Consider the following 23,415-nt stretch of genomic DNA (forward strand, 5'->3'; position numbering starts at 1 on the left):
TCCCATACTTGGCATTGCAATCCTGAGATGGAGCATACTTAGTGTAGCTGGAATCTTTAGAGAATTTGGCTGCCAAACTCTAACAAGTCTCTATAGAGCATTTGAGAGGTGAGATTTTTCCAGAGGCTTATAACTTGGCCAATTTTGGGCACCTTTACTCAGGGATAGCAAAAGGTATATTCCTGACACTAAGCTGACCCCCAACACACATACATTACCAAATTCCAAGCCTCTTCTTCAAAGCATAGAAGCATCAGAACTTTTCAATGGAACAGCTGTAAGATTTTTTCCAACATGGGTAAAACAAAATATTCCCCCTCCCCTCTTATTGTCAGAAATAACCATTTTAGTTGAAACTTCCAAAAAAACGCAACCCGAGGCCGACATCTGGCATTAAAAAAACCTCATCTGAATGATTAGTTTTGCAAACTTATGAGCAACTGAAAAAATGGTCTTATAATGGGAAGTGTTGGAAAACAAACACCTTAACTATAAGTGGGGATACCTGCATCACCTAAAATATGTCTGTGTGCGCAAGCATTACACTTGCCGGCAAAATAAACTGTCATAGTCTGAGAGCTATGAGCCTGATCCAAAGCCTATTGAAATCAATGAGTTTTCATTGACTTCAAAGGATCATATCCTATACCTCTAATGTGCAGGACCGCTTATCCCCAGGATGCACATATACTTCTCAAGCATCCTAAAAAATCATTTACAACCAATTGTGTGAGTGCAATATTATATGAGTCATACATTATTCTGTTCTCCAACAATTACCATCAAACTACGGACATATGCTTTCTGGATTTAAATCCAGAACTTTTATATTAATCTGATTGGAGGAGATCCGCAGCCTTTGTTACGAATGCTAGTAGGCATTGATTGTACGACTGAATTGCATGAAAGAGATTTGGAGGCAGCTAATTGATTCTTCTTAATTGCCAAGGAAACAAATTTGGAATCTTTCAATATCCAGTGCCAGGCCCACACTCAGTCATTGGAAATTAACACACAAGAACGGTTTTAAATTGGCAAATCTCATGCGTCCTTTGAGTAAATCCTATGTTACGTGATTATGGGTCATATTTAAATGGAGAATAATCTTCAGTGCTTCAACAAGTGATTTAACTAAGCCGCATATATAAATAGGACTCTTTGTAGACATTGGGACCCTGAAAATCTACATCTCATCAAAAGGAAAATCAGCTCGCTCTCTCTCTGAACCATAGAACCAATTAAGTATACTAGCTAATTCACTTTAAAGTTTTATAAAGTAATGGGCATATCTTAGGCTGCCTCGCATTATAAACATCCAGAATTACATTCCAAAAACTACATTATCTTTATCACAACTACTTGTAAAATATTATACTTTCTATGTTTCTGCTTTCATCAAATATTGCAGTATAAATGGGATGAAAGGGGGACAATTCAAACCCAAGACATTACCCCAAACTGAACCTGCTGTAGTGAACTCATTTCTTCTTTTCTAATCATTTCATTTTCATGGTACAGCTAGAACAAAAAGGTGATTCACTGCAGAAGGACTTGAGAAGTGTGACAAGGCTGTTAAGGATTTTTGTTTGCTCCACCAGAAGCAGAAAGTACTGGAAATCTAGTGAAGAAGCTTGTTCTCATGAGATTTCCAGTTCAAATCACAGATTCTCACAGGTCTGGTTAGGGAGGATAAATATCCAAACCTTTTGTGTGTATCTGAAATCAATTTATGAGTGTTGCCTATCACAAACATGTAATATGTTTTGAAGCACTGAAAACATGCCACCTGCTGCTGATAATCTTGGGCACTAAATCAGCTTTGGATTTCATGATTTGCTGTGACTTAAGAAAAAAATATTTTGTGAGCATTTTACTACTTTTAGCCGCAGGATAAAAAGAGTATGCATTTCATTGTGTACAAGTGATCTTCCATATCAGCCATTATTCTAGCTATGATCCAGCTTCTCTCTTAATGCAACATCTGGAAGTCTTGGATGACATTCATTACATTTGGATTTTTAAAGGGAAGACTTGTCAAGCTCTTGACATAATAAGCAGTGATGGCAGATGCCAATCATTTGATCTCTGACAGCCTACATACATATTTTGGCTTGGATTTTGCGGCACCCAAGAAATAGCAAGCAGTATCAATAGAGTATAAAGATGATTAAAGTACATAAGCTAAATGCCAATGACAGCAATAAAGTCAATAATATAAAATTACTGTTACATGAGAAAAGCAGCATTTGGGAGCAGCAAAGCGAGAGCACTGCTATACAACAAGAGAAATGATGATCAACACTGGAAAAACATGTATAGCAGTTAAAATGGAGGACAAGATTCTACAGCCGGCAACCCTGAACCTGAGAACAGGGAACCGCTCTGTCTTTGACCCTATCAATTCAATACTCCACTAAAAGTCATAACTTGTAGACGTCATAACCCATCCACACACCAGGACAAATTGCAGGGCTTAGGAAAGGCAATGAATTTAAACCTGTCTTAGGGATGTAAGAAATGATCTCTGGAAATGGAATAGATATTTGAAGGGTTGTTGACTATTTCTCTGTTCTGCCATGTGACAGATGCTTTTGCGGATGATCATTTTTAGTGTTAGATAAGCATAGCATGAAACAAATTAAAGATAACATTTAGATGTTATTTGTACTGGGAATATGTTGTCAGTAGCACACTAACATGAGACAGTGGACCAGCTAGATTCTGCTCTCACGCTGGAGGAAATCCAGAGTAACCCTACTGAGCTATAACACAAGCTAAAACTATGCAGGGCAAGTCTAAGTTATACTGTCTCCTGAGAAGTTACAGTATGTAGTACGGGCATTGAGGGTATCTCCTAAGTCATGAACTGCTTTTTGTTGTAATCCTCATATTTTGCCCTTTCACATTCATCCCAAGGTCTAGTATGGAGAAAAGGAACAAGGACATGTGAGATAGGGTAGAAGAATTCTCTTTTAGAAGGGAAGACTGGAGAGACAAGAGGGACAGAAAGTAGAGGTGAAGGAGGGTGGAATAAAGAGGGAAAATATGGAATTAACCTGATGTTTGACAAACTGTCTCAGACATTTTGCTTGTTTGTTATATTCCTTTCACCTCTCCAGTTGTGTCTATTTAGGATCAAAATTCTGATTCTTTTACTCATATTGAGAAGTACTGTACCCTGTGAGCTGACCTGTTGATTTCAGTGGGACCACTCCAGTAGTTAGGTGCTACTCGGTATGAGTAAAGGTGTCAGAATGTGCTCTTAAACTCTAAGAGGCAGAAATCTGTATTCTGGGTGATGCCCAACATACTTTGGAGCGTTTGATAAATAATAAAAATATAAGCAGAAGTATATGTAACTACTCGGTTGGAGCACTATAAAACATTGCTTATCTTGTTTCCATACCCAGGACTTTCAGTAAAGTTACTACTAACTTATAAGGAGTCCGGTGGCACCTTAAAGACTAACATTTATTTGGGCATAAGCTTTTGCGGGTAAAAAACCACTTCTTCACAAGCTTCAGTTGCATCTGAAGAAGTGTTTTTTTTATCCATTAAACCTTATGCCCAAATAAATCTGTTAGTCTTTAAGATGCCACTGGACTCCTTGTTGTTTTTGTTGATACAGACTAACACAGCTACCCCCTGATACTAATTTATATTGGTGTCATTTAATAATCACCTACTACGGAAAATAGTCTCATTTACTTTTTTGCAGAAGGATGATTCAGAAGAACATCTTCATAAAAGATGATGGAGACAGTGGTGTGCTGAAGAAGAGATTTCTCTGCCATAAAGCTGGTGATGCTGCCCCTCTTAGGTGTTCTTAGTCTATCCTGCGATTCTGAGAAACTGACATACAAGAAACATGTTTATAGTGTAGAATGTATGTTTTCCATCTTAATATGCCACTGCAGCACAAAAATCAATGGAGTTATTCTAAATTTGTTAAGTGTAACTGAGATCAGAATATGGCCCAGTCTGCCACTTTAACAATAAACATTCTCCTATCTGCCACTTTCTCCATTATCCTCTTTTCCAAATGTTCAGTTCTCTGACAAAGGTGCAAACCTATCTTGGTATTTTTAAATGCTATGTAAATGTTAAGTCAGTGAAGTATTGTACATTAGTACATGATTATTAGTTAGCAATTTGCCTGTGGAAACAAGAACAACCTTTATCCTCAATTACTAAAGCTATATGTCCCCTCCCACAAGCTCCCTCCCAAAAGTTTTTACACATTATTCATCCATAGTTCCAAAGCAAATGCTTGTATGCATTATTTTAAACATACACAGTGTATCATAACTGATCCCCACAAAGGTTTAGCTTATATAGCCATTTCCTAGATTCTTTTAATATGCATATTTTGGCCCTTAGAACAGGACAAGCTGGAGGGGAGGGGTTGGATGTCTTGACCATCTGTTTTATGAGTCCTTGAATTTATAATAGAAAGGTCACCATTGTAGCATATGGGGAATGGATTTTCACTAATAGAACAAGAGTAGGCAAGAACTAATGGAATATGCATTAGGTTTCTGTCATTGTTGTTTATTAAAATGTTCTGGACCATTTATTTCACCTGCTTTGAAGTGGGAATTGCAAGCATTTTGATAATTGATTGAAGGTTTGTCCAGATTCACTGTAGCTTCTATGAGGATATTAGTTTTTCCTCAAGTACTCTTTTGTAACCCCGTACAGCAGTACTCCTACATGAATCGCAATGGATATCCCTATATTTCATACAGCAATAGTACAGTAGGGGTGGACTATTTTTCCTTTCTCCATCTGTGAGCACTACTGTATTAAAAGCTATGCTAAATTGGAGCATTCCATTTTTCTACAGAGATTCTAAGATGCCCTGAACTAAAATGCAGACCAAAAAAGTATAGCATTTGTTCACCTTTAAATCCTTTGTGAAACTGATCTTTTTCTTTGCACATCAGGCTATCCTGAGTTTGATAAAGGTAATAGTTTCAATACAACACTGCTTCTAAATGTCCACATGAAATCCTCCAACTGGGGCAGAAGGCAGTTGTTATGAAGCATCTCACATCTGAATATTTGTTAGGGTCACTGTATGGCTATGCAAGTTCTTTGTAAACTTCTTTGGTGCTAAAATAAGCATGACACTTCACTGTAAAGGGTAAATGATAGTCGCGAGATGAAACCAGTAGCCTATTCCTGTAGCAGACCATATTCTTAATTAATCACATTAACTGAGATTTGATGTTTCTGGTTCTTCGTAGTCTACAATCTGAATTAACCACAGTATTAGACGTTTGACGTTTCTCATTGTTTTGAATGCAATTTATGACAAGTACTAGTGCTTTGCAGTGCCCTAATGATTTTGTCAGAGTTTTTTGTTTAATTCCCAATGGATAATTGATTTCTGTATAACATTTTTAGACTGAACATTGTTAACTGCATACAAATATTTTTCTGTTTGTATCTTTGATGAATTCTCCAGAGTGAGAAATCATCTTTAGGCTAATTTTGACAAGCTTTTAAGAGAGTTTAAGAGTGAAGAAAAAGAAGTGGTGTTATCATATCTGAAACACTAAATCCTCCAAGTTTTTTTCTTGACATTATCCTCTAATGTCCTATAGTTCTACTAAAAAAGAAAAACCTTCTCACTACTGTTTCAACTATTTATTCTACGAGAAATGTAATGAGTGAAGTAGACTCGTCATAATATTCATACAATTCTCGGCTCCAGCGCTTATCAGACATACGAAGTGTTGAGTGACAAGAGAGGAAAAAAATGGGAAACAAAAGCGTGGTAACTTGCATGAACTCAGATGATTTCCATTTCCAATAATGTGAAGCAGCAGGATGTCAAAATTGCTGGTAAAGGATAGCAAAACATTTAAGAAATGGATACTGAAACACAAAAAGAAATGCTTTTTAACATTCAGCAGTGGATTTTTTTTTCTTGACAGGAGCAAATACATTTGAAAAGTGGCCAAGGAACTACAGTAACATAATCTTTCAACTGTTATGATATTCCACTAGAGATTTTCGGCTTCAGCGTTTAGAACTTTTTTTGTCTGTTCCTTCAGTGGTGAATGCTAAGTATACATTTGTCTTTCCTAACACAAGCTGTAACAATGAATTTAGGAGCAAGCCAAAGAGGAGAAAAAAATTACATGCTATATCACCTTCAAAAATGGACTTTATCAAATATTTTTAAACATGATTATTTTAGGAGGGGAAAAGCAAAGTTTTCACTGCTATATTACTGACTAATATTTCTTGGAAGAAATAAATGATCTTTACATAGCTAATTGGGAAAAAAAGCAGGACAATGTTTAAAATGCAAACTGCATTTTTACTGTGGAGTCCAAACCTCTATATTGTTATCTGAATAATAATTTCAAAGCTTTTCATTTTCCCGGCTCTTCAGACTATATTCATATCAAGCTACACTAAACCAAAGTCTCATTTTATCGTCAGCTATCACGAAACATTGTAACAGTTGGAAATCAATGTGTGTCATGTGTTTGCATTAATCTAGTTACTTTAAAATCGTTATCCAAAGTAAAAGACTCTCCGTATAGTTTGAGACAGAACTTTCTTATGATAACCTACCATATAGTCCTCTTGGTTGAAGTACAATAAAACTACAGACAAGAAACCAAATGAGAAAAAGAACAAGGTGCTCAATTAGTTAAGATAAAAGACTGATGAGGTCCAATGCAATTCTGGGCAACGTGAACTTTCCTACCCTAAACTATTTTTTATTTGCAGGTCAGACAAGCTTAATGTACCTCTACAGTAGTTGCTCACAACCCGCATTAAGACAAGGACTGCTGCAGTACTGCTGCTGCCCGCCATATTGAAGTGACTGGATAAAATCTTGCCTCACGTGGCAGTGATGAGTTAGCAGCAGTGTGCCGCTACTCGCCAAGTCTACCTCCCCACTGATTTTCACCACTACGCTAGAAAATCCACCGTCGTTGCTGATGGCTTCAATCAGAGGCTGTCTGTGAAACTTGTTGCCACTGACCCTCAAATGCTGAGCCAGTACCTCCAGCCTGCTGTTCAGCAGAGTACCAAGGTCATGGATATAATATGAACGATGAAGATTCACTGCGTTTCCACTATCACTTCTCAAAAACCGTCAGATCTCTTTAGGAGCCTTTGCCCTTTTTTGTTTTCCAGTATTCCAGAAATTGTTTCAAGATTACAAAATTGTTCACCCAAGTTAATATGATAGAATAACCACAAAACGGTGCCAATTTGGTTTTTTGGTAATATTTGGGGTATTGAAATAAATTCCTTTCAGGTGGTGAACCTTGATTTCAATTGGGAGATTCTGAATTATGAACTATTATCAGTTAGGTCAGCCACTGTCTTTGATTCAAGTGACATCAATGGGAGACCTACTGTGAACAAAGGAGAGTATTCAACTCTTTTAGTAATGCTTCACAGAAAGGAACATTTAAATGCAATGATGGTGTTTTACCTACTCAGTCATTTGCATTAAGGTGGAGTACGTTTACCAGAATTCTTCTACAAGATTTTTTTAAAAATAATCTTTTATGATTATTTAGCCAATAATTACACAGATATGTGGGGTCCGTTCCTCTGCTGTTCTAAATAAGTATTGTTCCATTTACTTCATTGGTGTTACACACTGATTTACACTAGCCAAAGATCTGGCCCACGGTATTTTAAATGTCAATTGTATGATCATATATGATGATTGATCAGTCATTTGCTTTAAAATTGTCAAAATTAGGACTCTGGCTCTGCACTGGAATGAGCATCCAGAGGGGTTGTTCATGTGAATAAGGGCTGTGACAAATATTGCAACCATGTGCATTTTCTCTGTAGAGTACTGCATTACATTTATGAAGGTTATATGGAGAAGGGATTATTCTACTCTGTGAGGGGAGGGTTAACACAGTTCCTCCCAGAAATAAAAAAAGTGAGGGGGTAATTACTGCAGTCCCAGGGACTGGAAACAGGTCCAGAGAGGTATCACCATAGGGGGTGATTTGCATATACTGGTTCAGATTGGTATGAGAGGACTAAGGAGACAAAGAAAGGTCGTTTGGTATTAAAAACAGAGATTAACCTAAAAGAGAAGCCTTCTTTTTGATTCAACAAATGGATATGGGTCTTTTATTAAATCCTCCTGAATGGTTGGAAGGACTTAGACCTGTCAGGCTCCCCTATGAGGATGATGGGTGACTTCCGTTACATGTAGTGTGCATTTAGACCTTTTACTGCATTGTGTGTGTTCTCTGTATGCTTTAGTCCTTAAATAAATGGACTCTGCTTTGGACGAGCTGTGTTGTCATGTGTCACTGCTAGCATTCCGTTGTTATGGCCCTGAGACAGAAAGCAAAGCTCAGGGGCTGGACTTTTTCTCAGACCTGCTTCAGGTAATCACAGTGCAATGGCAGGCAGCTGCCATCTCAGATCCCATCAGAAAGGGGAGGACTGTGGGCCCTTGCCCAGAGAGAGGAGACGGTCTGACACATGAGAGGACATCCATTGAGCAGACCACAGAAGGGAGTAAGCTGAAATTGTGACAAGAACTACAGGATCTCGTCTTTACATTGATGCTTTCTGTATACCACTGCAGTGGCTGTCTAACTCCACATCAATACTAGAATATAACTGCTATTTAGTTCCTCCACAGATATACACCAACCCTTCATTGAGCACCATCTGGGTGCAGTTTTCAGTGCAGGATTCTTAGAATGCAAACTGGAATTTCTGAACATAACCATTTATCCAAAAGGAGAGCTGTCAAGGTTACTTCCCCACTCTGAACTCTAGGGTACAGATGTGGGGACCTGCATGAAAGACCCCCTAAGCTTATTCTTACCAGCTTAGGTTAAAACTTCCCCAAGGCACAGATTTCTTTCTTGCCTTGGGAAACCAGTTTAGGTTAAAAACCTGATATGCTGCCACCACCAAGCGATTTAAACAAAGAACAGGGAAAGAGACCATTTGGAGACGTCTTCCCCCAAAATATCCCCCCAAGCCCTACACCCCCTTTCCTGGGGAAGGCTTGATAATAATATCCTCACCAGTTGGTACAGGTGAACACAGACCCAAACCTTTGGATCTTAAGAACAATGAAATCAGGTTCGTAAAAGAAGAATTTTATTTAAAGAAAAGGTAAAAGAATCACCTCTGTAAAATCAGGATGGTAAATACCTTACAGCGTAATCAGATTCAAAACATAGAGAATCCCTCTAGGCAAAACCTTAAGTTACAAAAAGACACAAAAACAGGAATACACATTCCCTCCAGCACAGAGAATTTTACAAGCCAAAAAAACAAATGACTATCTAATGCATTTTCTAGCTAGATTACTTACTAACTTTACAGGAGTTGGAAGGCTTGCATCCTTGATCTGTTCCCAGCAAAGGTATCACACAGACAGACAGATAAAAGCCTTTTTCCCACCACCCTCCAGATTTCAAAAAATCTTGTCCCCTCATTGACCCTTTTGGGTCAGGTGCCAGTGAGGTTACCTTAGCTTCTTAACCCTTTACAGGTGAAAGGATTTTGCCTATAGCCAGGAGGGATTGTATAGCACTGTATACAGAAAGGTGGTTACCCTTCCCTTTATGTTTATGACAAGAGCCATTAAAGTGTGGACCATATATTTGTACAGCACCTAGCCAATAGGTCTCTATTCCTTCCCCTCCATGTTATCACGTACAGTAACTCCTCACTTAACGTCATCCTAATTAATGTTTTTTTCTTTGTTACCTCACTGATCTATTAGAGAACATACTCATTTAAAGTTGCACAATGTTTGCTTAGAACATTGTTTGGCCATGGGGGCTTGGAACCAGAGTGGGCTGGCAGCCCCCCGTCCCCCATCACCTCCCCTCCACCCCCACCAGCGGCCTCGCAGATCAGCAACTTCCCCCCACACTTCACACACCTCCAGCCTGTAAGCAATCACCTATTTTGTGGCGTTCAGGAGGCTTGGGGGCGGGGAAGCAAGGATGCAGCATGGTCCGGGGAAAGAGTAGAGTGGGGGCAGGTTCAGGGCACAGCCAGGGGTTGAGCACCCCCCAGCACTTTGGAAAGAACAGCAAGAGGAGAAGCTGGACGAGCCAACCTCTTTCACCCTCTGACTCCACCATATCAACCAAGCATCACAATCATCATTGCTGAGTACATTATTAAATTGTTTGTTTAAAACTGTATATGTATATAATGTCTTGTCTGGCGAAAAACATATTCCTGGAACCTAACCACCACCACCACCACCCCTGCCCCACCGCCCTTACATTAATTCTTATGGGGAAATTGGATTCACTTAACATCATTTTGCTTAAAGTCGCATTTTTCAAGAACATAACTACGTTAAGCGAGGAGTTACTGTATATCTATGACAGACATGTCTAAATTGATCATACATTTAGACACATCTGTCTAAATGTGGTTCCAGGCCAATGGGAGCTGCAGGTGTGGGAGCAGCGTGCGGAGCCCTCTGGTTGCCCCTATGCATATGAGCCTGAGTGAGGACGTGCCATTGCTTCTGGGAGCTGTGCAGAGTGGGGCAAGACCCTTACCCCACTACTTGCCTGGAGTGCCGGAGTGGCCCCCGGGCCGTAGTTTGCCCAACTCTGCTTTACAGACACCACACAAACTCACATTTACTTCAATTAAAGGTTATTTGTTGTAGCAGAACAAAGACAAAACAATATCAATTGCTCCATATAAGGATATTCCCAATTTTATCCATTTCTTGTGCTGTTGCTTTCCTTGCTGTCTCAAGAATGCAGTTTGGAGCCAGAGCCTCAAAATAAATCTGATCTTCATTCATTTTAACCACCAGGAGAGATTTCAGTGTTTTCCCCATTTACAGACTGGTAGAGATCAGCCCTTTATATCTCACATTACAGGGAATGCTCTCTTGGTTTCAGCATTTTGGTGAACCAAACAAAATAGCAACATGAGCCTCACAAACGTGAGCCTCACTGTCCCTTTCACAACATTATCAGTGTCTGTGAGAGCTGGTAAACCCATGAGGGAACTCATCCATGAGGTTGTCAAAGTCTTCTCCTCTGCTGCATGGATTAAGACACTATGCTAATCCATCCCACATTTGGCTAGTCAATTGGAATTTTAAGGCTGGGTTAAGCAGGATGCAATGTTTTACAGAAAGCAGGACTTTACGGAAAATGGCTTTAGCATTGCAGATAAATAAAATAGTCAGAAGTATTACTATAGTTTCTAAAGACCCAAAATGAGGTCAGAGCCCCACCGTGCTATGTGCTGTACAAACACACAGAGACAGAATCTGTTTTAAATAATCTAAATAAATCTAGACAGACAAAGGTGGAAGAAAAATTATTTTTGTTCCCCATTTTATGGCTGCAAAACAGATTCACCAAGAAATAAAAGTTACTTGCCCAAGATCACACAGGAAGTTTGTTTTAGAATCAAACGCAAGTCTCTACTGACTTAACCATAAAACCATCCATCCTCCCTTCTCCAGTGTTATTCTTTGTAAATGGTAGCCCCTAGAGAAATCTTAGGAACAATGGAAAGGATTCTCCCCTCTGCTACAGCCTTTCTATGATGTTATCAGGGTGACCAGATGTCCTGATTTTATAGGGACAGTCCCGATATTTGGGGCTTTTTCTTATATAGGTTTCTATTATCCCCCACCCCCATCCCAATTTTTCACACTTGCTATCAGAGTTGGGCAAACTACAGCCCGCAGGCCACATCCGGCCTGCGGGACCGTCCTGCCCACCCCTTGAGCTCTAGGCTGGGGAGGCTAGCCCCAGTCCCTACCCCCCCTACGCCAACACCATGCCACCAGCGCTCTGGCCCCCCGCTCCTGCTGGGCAGCGTGGGTGGTGTGGCCGGCTTCAGCAGGGTTGCGTGCTCCTGGTGCTCTGAGTGGCATGGTAAGCAGGGTTGAGGGTTGGATAAGGGGCAGGGGGTCCCAGGTAGTCAGGGGACAGGGGGCAGTTGGATGGGGTGGAGGTTCTGGGGGGAGCAGTCAGGGGACAGGGGCGGTTGGATGGGGGTGGGGGTGTGGATAGGGGTTGAGACACTCAGGGGACGGGGGGAGTTGGATAGGGAGTGGGGTCTAACCTGGGGGGCGGTTAGAGCAGGGGATCCCAGGATGGGGGACAAGGAGAAGGGGTAGTTGGATGGTTTGGGGGTTTTGAGGGGGGCAGTCAGGGGGCAGAAAGTAGGAGGGGGCAGATAGGGGACAGGGGACAGGCTGTTTGGGAGGCATAGCCTTCCCTACCCGGCCCTCCATACAGTTTTGCAACCTGGCCTAGATGTTTTGGCAACACTAAAGGGCCAATAGGGTCCTGGATCTGCCAGAGAGAATTCCACAAGGCTTTCCAGGTTTTCCACAAGACAGCTTATGCTGATTTACAAGAGCCTCACCATAAGCCCCAGCAGAGGCCATATCAGGCTAGAAGGAGCTTGTTGTGGGTGGGGCAACTACTCTGCAGGTATTCCAGACAGTGCTGTCAACTGTAACTGGTGGCAGTCTGTCATAATTTAGGCTTTCTAAATTATGCTGGGACTCTCACCAGCACCTCAGGATCAGGAGAATGCAAAGGTTGTTTAAAGTGATGTCAGCTCCTATCTCCTTGGACTGCAAGTTTTGTAATGCATGTCTAAGAGGTCCAACACAAAAAATCACACCTCATAACAAATAGCATTGTGCCAGTATTTAAAAAGGGTAAATGGGTTGACCCAATAATTAGAGGCCTGTCAGCCTGACATAGATCCCAGGCAAAATAATAAAATCGCGGATACAGGACTCGATTAATACACAATTAATGCCAGTCAACATGGGATTATGGAAAAACAGGTTGTGCCAAACCAACTTGGTATCTTTTCATCAATGAGATTACAAATTTGGTTGATAAATATAGTAGTGCTGATGTAATATACTTAGATGTCCATAAATCATTTGACTTAGTACCACATGACATTTTCATTAACAAATTAGAATGATGCAAAATTAATGATATCTCAAATGGATTAAAAACTGGTTAACTGAGAGGTCTCAAAATCTCATTGTAAACAGTGAATCATCATGCTGATGTGTTTCTAGTGGATTACCAAAGGGATAAGTTCTTGGCCCCACACAATTTTACATTTTTATCAATGACCTGGAAGAAAATATAAAATAATTACTGATGAAGGCTGCAGATGACACAAAGAATAGGGGACTGGTAAATAATAATGACGACAGGTCACTGATACAGAACAATCTGGGTTGCCTGATAGGTGGAGTGCAACCAAACACTGTGTGTTTCAATACAGTTAAATATAGTCATTTATCTAGGAATAAAGAATGCACTCCATATTTACAGGCTCTAGCCTGGGAAACTCTGTCTCTGAAAGAGAGTTGAGGGCCATGCTGGATAATCAGCTGTACACAGCTCCCACTGCAACACTGTAAACAAAAATGGTTAATGCAATCCTTGCATGTATAAACAGGAGACTATTGATAGGAATATAGAAGTTATATTATCTGTATTTGACACTGGTGTAACTGATGGAACACTGTGTCCAGTTGTGGTCTCCACAATTCAAGAAACATGTTGATACATTAGAAAGGGTTCAGAGAGGAGGCACAAGAATGATTAAAGAATTGGAAAACATGTCTTATAGGGAAAGAAAGACTCAAGGAGCTCCATCTATTAAGCTTATCAAAGAGACAGTTGGGGGGGGAGGAGGACTTGAGCACAGTCTAGACATACCTACATGAAAAACAGAAATTTCATAATAGAGACCTGTTCAAACTTGGCAGACAAAACAAAGGTAAACAAGATCCAATAGCTGGAAGTTGAAGCTAGACAAATTTAAACTAGAAATAAGGTTAATTTTTTTTTAAACGGTGAAAGTAATTAACTACTGCAACAACTTACCAGAGGATGCAATATCTTCTCCATCACTGGCAATTTTAAAAATCAAGCCTGGATTTTTTCTAAAAGAACTTTGCATATGAACTAGTTCATATGCAAAGTTAGGAGCTGGCCACTTGCTGATTTAAATTTCCAGTTAAATCGTTACAGAGATTCTGTGACAGATTTGGAATATAACAGCTGCTTGAAAGGGCAATACATGTCTACTCTCATCTCCTTGAGTGATGCTGATATAATGCCTTTATTCTAAACCTGCTGCAAAGTTCTCCCAAGTGACACAAAGCAGCAAGCACAGACAATCAGAGGGTTCATTGCCTTTAGCCTTCTGATTACAGAATTATCTCTCTGTCTGATAAACTATTTCAGCATTGTCCAAGCTGAAAGCTAAACATTTGCTCAAAGGTATATCATTTTTTGCTATATTTTTTCCAGCATCAAATGTCATATTGCTGTTCCAGCAAAAGACTTCTTCTGACTGGTTTCAGAGTAGCAGCCGTGTTAGTCTGTATTCGCAAAAAGAAAAGGAGTACTTGTGGCACCTTAGAGACTAACCAATTTATTTGAGCATAAGCTTTCGTGAGCTACAGCTCACTTCATCGGATGCACACTGTGGAAAATACAGTGGGGAGATTTATATACATAGAGAACATGAAACAATGGGTGTTACCATACACACTGTAAGGAGAGTGATCACTTAAGGTGAGCTATTACCAGCAGGAGAGCCGGGGTAGGGGGGGAACCTTTTGTAGTGATAATCAAGGTGGGCCATTTCCAGCAGTTGACAAGAACCTCTGAGGAACTGTGGGAGGTGCGGGCGGGAATAAACATGGGGAAATAGTTTTACTTTGTGTAATGACCCATCCACTCCCAGTCTTTATGCAAACCAAAATTAATCGTATCTAGTTTGCAAATTAATTCCAATTCAGCAGTCTCTCGTTGGAGTCTGTTTTTGAAGTTTTTTGTTGAAGAATTGCATCTTTTAGGTCTGTAATCTAGTGACCAGAGAGATTGAAGTGTTCTCTGACTGGTTTTTGAATGTTATAATTCTTGACATCTGATTTGTGTCCATTTATTCTTTTACATAGAGACTGTCCAGTTTGACCAATGTACATGGCAGAGGGGCATTGCTGGCACATGATAGCATATATCACATTGGTACATGTGCAGGTGAATGAGCCTCTGATAGTGTGGCTGATGTGATTAGGCCCTATGATGGTGTCCCCTGAATAGATATGTGGACACAGTTGGCAACGGGCTTTGTTGCAAGGATAGGTTCCTGGGTTAGTGGTTCTGTTGTGTGGTTGCTGGTGAGTATTTGCTTCAGGTTGGAGGGCTGTCTGTAAGCAAGGACTGGCCTGTCTCCCAAGATCTATGAGAGTGATGGGTTGTCCTTCAGGATAGGTAGTAGATCCTTGATGATGTGTTGGAGAGATTTTAGTTGGGGGCTGAAGGTGATGGCTAATGGCGTTCTGTTATTTTCTTTGTTGGGTCTGTCCTGTCGTAGGTGACTTCTGGGTACTCTTCTGGCTCTGTCAATCGGTTTCTTCACTGCAGCAGGTGGGTATTGCAGTTGTAAGAACGCTTGATAGAGATCTTGTAGGTGTTTGTCTCTGTCTGAGAGGTTGGAGCAAATGCGGTTGTATTGTAGAGCTTGGCTGTAGACAATGGATCGTGTGGTGTGGTCTCTATGAAAGCTGGAGGCATGTAGGCAGGAATAGCGGTTGGTAGGTTTCTAGTATAGGGTGGTGTTTATGTGACCATCGCTTATTAGCTCCGTACGTAAAAGAATAAATGGACGCAAATCAGACGTCAAGAATTATAACATTCAAAAACTAGTCGGAGAACACTTCAATCTCTTACAGACCTAAAAGTGGCAATTCTTCAACAAAAAAACTTCAAAAACAGACTCCAACGAGAAACTGCCGAATTCGAATTAATTTGCAAACTGGATACAATTAACTTAGGCTTGAATAAAGACTGGGAGTGGATGGGTCATTACGCGAAGTAAAACTATTTCCCTATGTTTATCCCCCTCCCTCCTACCCCCCCCCCGCACGCCCCACTGTTCCCCAGACATTCTTGTCAACTGCTGGAAACGGCCCACCTTGATTATCACTACAAAAGGTTCCCCCCCTCCCCCCGCTCTCCTGCTGGTAATAGCTCACCTTAAGTGATCACTCTCCTTACAGTGTGTACGGTAACACCCATTGTTTCATGTTCTCTATGTATATAAATCTCCCCACTGTATTTTCTACTGAATGCACCCGATGAAGTGAGCTGTAGCTCACGAAAGCTTATGTTCAAATAAATTTGTTCATCTCTAAGGTGCCAGAAGTACTCCTTTTATTTTTGTTCTGACTGTGACTATTGACTTGGCCTATTTTTAAGTCATGTATTCTCTGCATGTATATGCAGCTATTGTCCTTGTTTCACTCTCTGAACAAAACAAGAATGTCTTTGCTTAGAATGCAGCAGCAAACACTTTTTGAAAGTTTTGACCAAGCACATCAAAAGAAAGTTATATGATTTTAACCAGTCTAGAGCTCATACTGCTGACAGTTTAGAGATCACATAATGAAATGTAAGAAGTGCTAATCTGATCCATGCAGACCTATTGATGTTAGAAGACTTGTCATAGCAGCATTCTGACCAACACCATCTCCCCGTTCAACAACCTGTAAATCAGCAACCTGCTCTTTTCTTCTTGTTTTGTCTGCTATTACGCTTTGTTAGAGGCCTTGCCTTTCACAAGAGCTGAAAGTGGAATTACTTTCTGGTATGGTGCAAAAACATTAGCTGGTTCCTTTCCAGACTGTAAAATAGGAATTGCCAGCTTGAATCAGATTAGCGACCCATCTAGCCATCATGTAATTAGCTAGTACCAGATATTTCAGACAAAAGGTGCACTTTCCCCATTATGGAAGAAGCTGTTCGGATGGGAAATCTCATCACTGAGGCTGTTTCTAGCGCTGATGGGATTGGATTGTCCATCACTGGAACTTCTTAAAAATACAGAGAATTTTTCAGTATTTCCAGATTATGCCTGTCTTTTTCAGATCACAGGGGAAAAAGTTTATTTCCTACAGACCTCCAGAGCACAAAGACAACATTTATTACTAAGAGACCAACTATCACAGCCTCATCATTCTGTGAACATGAACTCTGTTTGACATCAATGGAGGGGCTTTGGGGGTAGGAGGGTTGGGTCATGAAGGAAGAATGGGATAGCCTAGAAAATGATCTCCTTCTATCACTCACATGAAGCAGAGTATATAGGGTTCAACGGGAGTTTGTTTGAATAAGGACTCAGAAAAACTGAGTAAGGACCTGAGGATTTGGCCTGTGACGTTATTGAAACCCTTGCTCTCAATACAGTCTCTGTCAGTGAAATGCAGACAGAGTGGAGAAACAAATGAATTATGAATCAGAGATAAAAACCACATTATAATTAGTCCTAATTATACACAATGAATTAAATAGGTCAGACTGCAATGAGCTGGGAGAAAGAGTCTATTAAAATCATTTCCTCCACTAAATCAGTGCAGCATGGAACTATGAAATAAAGCTTTTTAAAAACCACCAGTTTTCAAGCAGTTGTTGCCAAAGAAAACACCAAGATTGCTCATTTCTCATACCCTCAGCAGTGCTCATATTTTGCAATTATATTTCATGCTTCCCTTATCTTTTTTGTTACTTTAATAAGGTGTCACTCCCACCTGAATAAAGACAATCCACTTTTAAAGTGCTGGTAACTTAGTTGTAGTAAACATCCTGCCCAGGATAACTTCCCTCCCCCTGCCTTTTAATTGCATTAATTGAATAATTTTAGACTGAATTTGACATTTCCTGGATCCTATCTCCATTCCCTGGTGGAAGACAGGTTCAGGGCATTGCTCCTATAACTTCTGTATCAAGAGTCAAGAAACCACCATGTGAGCATCTAGCAGGTGGATATTTGGCCTATGGACTCTGTGGGCCAGAACTATGTGTATCGCTACACCTACAAAGCAGTTTGGTCTCAGAGAAATGGAACTAGATATCCCCTTTCCCCCCAAGAATACGGATTACTAGGGAGGAAGGTGAAAACATCTGAAATAAGGGATGAGGGTGCACAACCGTGATGTAGAACTGCATGGGGCTGCAGGGTTGCTTCCAAAAAGCAGCTCCAGGACTAGGGATAGTATTTTCCCCTCCTGGACGGCTGTCAATTTAGCATTAAGACTGTAACTCTTCGTCCTTCAGACATTAAGACTATAACTCCTGCTCTCAAAGAGATACCACTGGCTATCACTTTTTAAATATCCTCCTCATAATCTATTTACTTGTGTGAAGTAGAGCTTGTCGGGACATAAAACGCTACAGCAGCTTAGCTGTGCCACCGCAGCTGCACAGTACAGACATTATCTATGCGAACAGGAGGGATTCTCCTGTCAGCATAGGTGATCCAACTCCCCAACAGATAATAGCTAGGTCGACAGAATTCCTCCGTTGACCTAGCGCTCTCTACCCAGGAATTTCGGTGCGGATTTTCACACCCTTGAGCGATGCAGTTAAACCAACTTAATTTTCTAACATAAACCAGGCTTTGGATTAATGCACAGAAATATATTCCACTGTGGTAGGCTTGTGGTGTATTTGTTTCTATTTTAAGAGCTATGCACTGTAGGATGATTACACTGTTGTGAATGTGTAGGGATTCACTTTGAAAAAGTATTATTGATTAAACTTAATGTAGCATATGGTCAGAGATGCATGTATTCGTGACTTTGCAGCTGCTGACTTTGTCACAGAACCCACCCTCCTTTTGAACTCTTTAATATTTCATTTTAAAATTATTGCTGCTATTATCTCTCCCATGGTTGTGAAGGAAAGTTAATCCACTATTCCGCCTTCTGCAGACAAATGCTCGGAGAGATGAGAACATTTCAGTGCATGACAGTTTTTAGTCTGGTACCTAAATGTGACAGTTTAAATGTCAACATTGTTAACTGTTTCACTGTGATCATGTTCTCATTACATATTATTTTATTACTATAATGCCTAAAGGTGTTGCGTGTCTGTGTTGAGGATGTCTCAAGATTGTCACCCAACAGGCTCAACTGGAATTATTTAATCAAAGATTATCAATCAGAGATTAGTTCAGTACAATACAGAATACAGAAAGAAGAGGTACATTACCTCCTTTATGTGGTATGCTAAGGAGCTGGCTCTGGCTCTCTTCTCCACTGTAACTGGAAGGACGCAGCAGATTCATTTTCCAACTCAGTTCTAGTGTCAGTGTAATTATATAGGGTTTTCAAACAAAGAAACCCTCATTACCAAAAGAAACACATTCTGATGTTATTTTTATACATTCTCAATTTACCTGATTTATGTGTGAAGTCATGATTATTTACAGCTGAGAGAACACACAAGATAATATATTTTAGTGGGTCTTTCTTCCCCCATAATTCTTCTTTCCTGGTGATTCCCCAACAGAAAACATCCGCTATAACAATCATCTCTTATCAGTTTCTCAGGTTTATATATGCTTAAACGAAAGCATTATATTATATATTTATTTTAAGGGAATGGTTTCCCAAACTATCTGCAGTTCTATGGAGATGGCACTGAGGATTATTAAATATAGCCTAACACGAAGAATTCCTGAATAGTGTTACTTATCGGTCAATGATCAGTAGTCTGGGTATTAGAATTCAACACACTAATTAATATCGCAAAGATTCTAAAGAATAGTTAATATACAAATGAATCAAATATACAGAAAGTAAAGGACTAAAAAAAGTGTTAAATATTTGCTAAAAAATACTAACAGAGGCCCCAACTGAAAGCAGAGCCCCAACTGTTTTAGGCAACATAACGGCCATATTGGGTCAGACCAAAGGTCCATCTAGCCCAGTATCCTGTCTTCCGACAGTAGCCAATACCAGATGCCCCAGAGGGAATGAACAGAACAGGTAATCAAATGATCCACCCCTGTCGCCCATTCCTAGCTTCTGACAAACAGAGGCTAGGGACACCATCCCTGCCCATTCTGGCTAATAGCCATTAATGGACCTATCCTCCATGAAGTTGTCTAGGTTTTTTTTAAGTGTAGTCTTGGCATTCACAACATCCTCTAGCAAGGAGTTCCACAGGTTGACTGTGCATTGAGTGAAAAAAAAATACTTCCTTCTGTTTGTTTTAAACCTGTTGCCTATTAATTTCATTTGGTGGCCCCTAGTTCTGGTGTTATGAGAAGGAGTAAATAATGCTTCCTTATTTACTTTCTCCACACCAGTCATGATTTTATAGACCTCTATCATATCCCCCCTCAGTTGTCTCTTTTCCAAGCAGAAAAGTCCCAGTCTTATTAAGCTCTCCTCAGAGGCAGCCATTCCGTACCCCTAATCATTTTTGTTGCCCTTTTCTGAACCTTTTCCAATTCCAGTGTATCTTTTTTGAGAAGGGGCGACATCTGCATGCAGTATTTAAGATGTAGGCATACCACGGATTTATATAGAGGCAATATAATATTTTCTGCCTTATCATCTAAGCCTTTCTTAATGATTCCCAACATTCTGTTTGCTTTTTTGACTGCCATTGCACATTGACTGGATGTTTTCAGAGAATTATCCACAATGACGCCAAGATCTCTTTCTTGAGTGGTAACCGCTAATTAGACCCCATCATTTTATATGTATAGCTGGGATTATGTTTTCCAATGTGCATTACTTTGCATTTATCAACACTGAATTTCATCTGCCATTTTGTTGCCCAGTCACCCAGTTTTGTGAGATCCTTTTATAGCTCTTCACAGGCTGCCTGGGACTTAACTATCTTGAGTAGTTTTGTAGCATCTGCAAATTTTGCCACCACATTATTTACCTCCTTGGCCAGATCATTTATGAATATGTTAAAGAAAATTTATGAATACTGTGGTGGGGCAGTGCCCCACCCCCAGGCAAGATTGGGCTGAACCAGACCACGCAGATCCGCAGCCAATCGGAGAAGGCCTGTGGAGAGGCAATCAGAGCAGGGAAAGAGTCAGTCAGTAAGGGCCAGGCTAGGCCCGATAAAAAGGCTGCCCAGGCGAGAAGCTGTGAGTCTCTCCCAGACCTTCAGAGGGGAAGGTCCGTCTCCTGAGCTAAGGACACCAGCACCCTGGACAGCGCAGTGCTGGGCAGGCTCTGGGAAGCACTGGAGAGCTCCAGCCCAATACCTGTCAGACTGCAGGCCCTGACCAGAAGGGCCTAGAGGGTGCAAGTGGTCAGAGGGGAAGTGATCCAGGCAGGATGGACAGAGGAGGGGAAAGAAGGAGAGTGGAGAGGCTGCTGCTGCTAGAGGGTCCCTGGGTCAGGACCCAGAGCATTGGGTGGGTCTGGGTCCCCCCTTCTCCCTTGTACTGCACCTGGCTGTGGAGTGGAGGAGTGGCCATGACAGGCTGCAACCGGCCCTTGAGCAGAGGGGCTAGACTTTGGGGGTTATGGTTGGCCACTGTGGCGGGGCGAGTTGGAGACTGCTGTTAACCCCCACTCTGGAAGGAGGTGAGGATGAACTAAAGGGCACTGTCGGAGGGCAGTGACCAGAAGCAGACATCGCTGAGCACGGAGCGACATGGGTCTAGATACCAATGGGGAAGCAGACGATGAACCGGACATCACCGGCAGAGGGCACCCTGCAGAGGACAGAGCTAATTCCCAGATGTGCCAGCAGGAGGTGATGCGGTAGGGAGTCCCAACCCCGTCACAAATACTAATGAGAGGAACACCAGAAAGGTTCATGATGCCAAGATGTTGAGATCAGGATCGTACTTGGAGAGGGAAGAAGGGACATTATTCCACAGAAATGAGTGTTATATATGGTGTATCTGAGCCATCTGTTATTTTTGGGGACCCTGCTCCTGCCTTGGCTCACCAAACTACACCCCAAATGTCAGTGGCCATGGAAAAAGGCAATTCAGTTTCAATCTATGTAACTGCAGAATAGTCACGAAATGCACATTTGGTAGGCTGAAAGCTCATTGAAGCTGCCTATGCACCTGTCTGGACGCCGATGTGGTAAATGCTGTTCCTATGATGGTCACCTTCCGGTGTCCTGCACAACAACTATCCCAACAGAAAAGAAAATTAGGGACACCATATGTGCACAGATTTGGGTACATCAATGAGGCAGAGCATGGCATCTACCTTGTGCTTATGTCAAAGGACACCGTCACATCCTTTCTGTGCAACAGCTTTAAAGGTACACAAGGGAACATACTGTGACACAATGTACCTATATTTGCATATTATTGTAATAATCTTTGTACAAAGTACTTGTAAGGTATCAATTGAAAACTCAATTTTATGATCAGTATCATCCTTATAAAATATATATGTCAAGTTAAAGACTACCCCGTATAATGGTATTAACGTATTCCAAGCCACAGCCCTATACAAGCAGAAGCTGGCAAACAGGTCTGACTCAAAACAAAGGACTACAGAAGAATTTATTCAAAGAAAGATTTGCCAGCTGTAAGACATGTTGGGCCAAATTGTGCCCTTAACAGTATTTTAAATATTAAGTGATCAAAACCAAGAACCCCTCTCACACTGGTCTTTGCACTAGTCTCCTTCCCCTCCTCTTCAGAAGGAATAAACATGGGGAGAATGGCTTTTGGTAAATAAGTCATTGTCTGTGATGGGATTTCAGGGCCCAGTATATGCTGGTGTTCCAGGACTCCTGAAGGCCCATAATTGTCCTCCTGACCAATTGGATGGGTACTTGGATGAGGCTCTCCAGATGAAACAGTACCTTGGGTGGCAGCCAAAAGAGGAGCTAGTGATGATAGGGTGGTCCTAGGACCTCCACAGCTGGTGGACAATGCAATCTGTCAGTCATCAGTCCAATTAGCCTTTTCATTAGGGAATGTTCACTTTCCCTATGCCAGGTCTCTACCTCCCAGAACCAGTCCAGAAGACTCTCCTCTGGCTGAAGAGACCACTCCCCTTCACCCTGAGAAACTCAAATTGCTCCAGATTTCTTCATCCCTATAACCAGGTCCTTAGGGCCCTTCTTTGCTACCTGTGGCCACTCTGGGGTACTGTTCCTACCTTCTTGGCAGCATGGTTTCCCCCTCAGCATCCAAAGGTCCTGCCAATGCAAAGGGAAAGACAGCATTTTTTTTGCCTTTGAAAAAAGCTGAGAAATCTCTCCACAGGACAGTTTTCTATGGAAGGCCACAGTTTTGATGCTTTTGAGCATTCTAAGAATGTAACTCTCAACATCCTTGGTTCTCAGAACCATTTGGACCCTATGAGGAAGGAGCAGAGGCACATAATGATGAGAAGATTTGTTGTGTTTTTAAGAATTTAAAATGTTCATGGTGTCTCACGTTGTTGGAGGTGTGGGGAGAAATTCCTTTCCAGGACTAGTTACAAGTTTACAATTTCTTTGAGGCAAACCAATGGTTTGAGAATATAGTGGCTTTCAAAGTACCAAATGGAAAAGAAGTGACTTTCCAAAGAGATGTTTATGCTAATGGTCACCCCACTACATATAG

Source organism: Lepidochelys olivacea (assembly GCF_965140295.1).
Source record: "Lepidochelys olivacea isolate rLepOli2 genome assembly, chromosome: 11".
NCBI classification, from domain to species: Eukaryota; Metazoa; Chordata; order Testudines; family Cheloniidae; genus Lepidochelys; species Lepidochelys olivacea.